A 1,673-nucleotide genomic window follows, 5' to 3' on the forward strand; every position below is an offset into this window, starting at 1 on the left:
TTTTATGTGTGTTTTTTAGTTCCACCTGTTCTCAAATTTACTATTGTTACTTTTTGAGGCATAGCTGCCAAGAATGAGCTTGTCATCCAATCAGAAGGGCAGTGGCTCGATTCTATGCAATCCTCGTGTTGAAGTGTCCTTGGGCTACTGAATCTCATATTACCCCGATGCATCAGTTGGAGTGTGACTGTGTGCATGACAGAGTGAGTGCTCAGGTATAGTAGAAAGGCATTATGTAAGTATTAGTCCAGTTACCATATGTATTTATGGTCCTATGTCTCCTTTAGTTGATTCAGTTTTTGCTTGACCTGGCCTTATGGGTTTTTGTTTTTCTGTCTTTTGTCCAATTTTCCTCTCATTACCTCCAACCCATCACAACTGTTTTGCTTGGTATTATTGTAGGATGGTTACCTTACAGTGTAAAGCAACTAAAATTGAACTGAAATGTACCTGTACTTTCTCCTTCCATCTCCTGCGCTGCAGCCACCGCTTAGAACAAGGAGCACAGAACTGACATCCCAGCACAGGACAAGGGGAGACTGGGACCATAAACACCCAACAGGATGATCAGGGAAGCGGAGGCAGCTGGGGAACAAATCAGGGATATTGAGACAGGGGAAGCGAAACTGAACACAATTCACATGAGACAAGGGACTGACAAAATAAAACAGGAAGTCACACACTGAGACTCAAACAAGGACACACAACCTTGACACCAGCATGGGGATAAATGAACATGAGAGCACACGACAGACTGGGGAGACAAAGTAAGAAGCTAGAGTAAAGAGCACTATATAAGAACCAGTTTGACATTTATTGAAGGGGAATATAAGATACTGAGCCCAAAGTTGCTCAGATCCATCACACACATCTATCGCAGTATGAATGTGTGTGAATGTTAATGTTCACTAGCTGTTTTTTCTGCTTAGGCATAGGAAAATGCTTGTATGAATGGGTGAGTGAGGCATGTTGTAGAAAGCACTTTGAGTATTCCAATGGAGTATAGAAGTGCTATATAAAAACAAATCCATTTACCATTCCTGGACCAACAATGACTGTTTATAATTAAGAACACACAAAATCCTTATACACATTTAAATCTTCATATTTAGTTACAGCTCACATAATATGCATTTGTGACCAATTTGACACTAATTTGTTTCCATACAGTTCCAGGGAACTCTAGTCCAACTTGTAACTCATCATTCAATTTCTTTAGCACGAGATGATTTGGGGTAACTTTGTTAAGGTCAAAGTATTTTTCTTGCAGCTTCTGCAATGAGTTGAATGTTCACATGACCTCCATGGCCCAGGACATCTCCAAACCCCTCAAAATGGATGTGAATTGCATTTCCCACTCAGCACTTTATTGTTATGTCTAGCCCTTGAAAAGATGACGACAGAATGTATTAGAACTTTTATGCAAAAATCCTAATAAAATACTTGCTCTGATGGCGAGTTCACCATAACCACAAGAAGTACTCGATGTACCTGTGTTTTATCTGTGTTCATTCTTTTTTTTTTTTCTGCTAGTGCATTCAAATACATTATTGCAAGGATGGGGAAAAAGGGGCATATGTAGGGTAGGGTTTTAAAGCGATTGTGGAGCAAGGACATAAGGTAGAAACAAATGAAAGGTTGAAGAGCAGAATCACATGGCGATAAGGAAAGGG

At 40.0% G+C, this 1,673-nt stretch overlaps 1 long non-coding RNA gene across 1 annotated transcript; it reads left to right on the top strand.

Annotated features, from left to right (window-relative positions):
* Positions 1 to 1,469, top strand: LOC112842200 (uncharacterized). The gene is made up of 2 exons (XR_003213922.1): positions 1 to 215; positions 484 to 1,469. It is a non-coding gene; the product is annotated as an uncharacterized LOC112842200 (long non-coding RNA).
* The last annotated feature ends 204 nt before the right edge of the window (positions 1,470 to 1,673 follow it).

The sequence above is a fragment of the Oreochromis niloticus genome, linkage group LG14 (genome assembly GCF_001858045.2).
Source record: "Oreochromis niloticus isolate F11D_XX linkage group LG14, O_niloticus_UMD_NMBU, whole genome shotgun sequence".
In the NCBI taxonomy this organism is placed as follows: Eukaryota; Metazoa; Chordata; class Actinopteri; order Cichliformes; family Cichlidae; genus Oreochromis; species Oreochromis niloticus.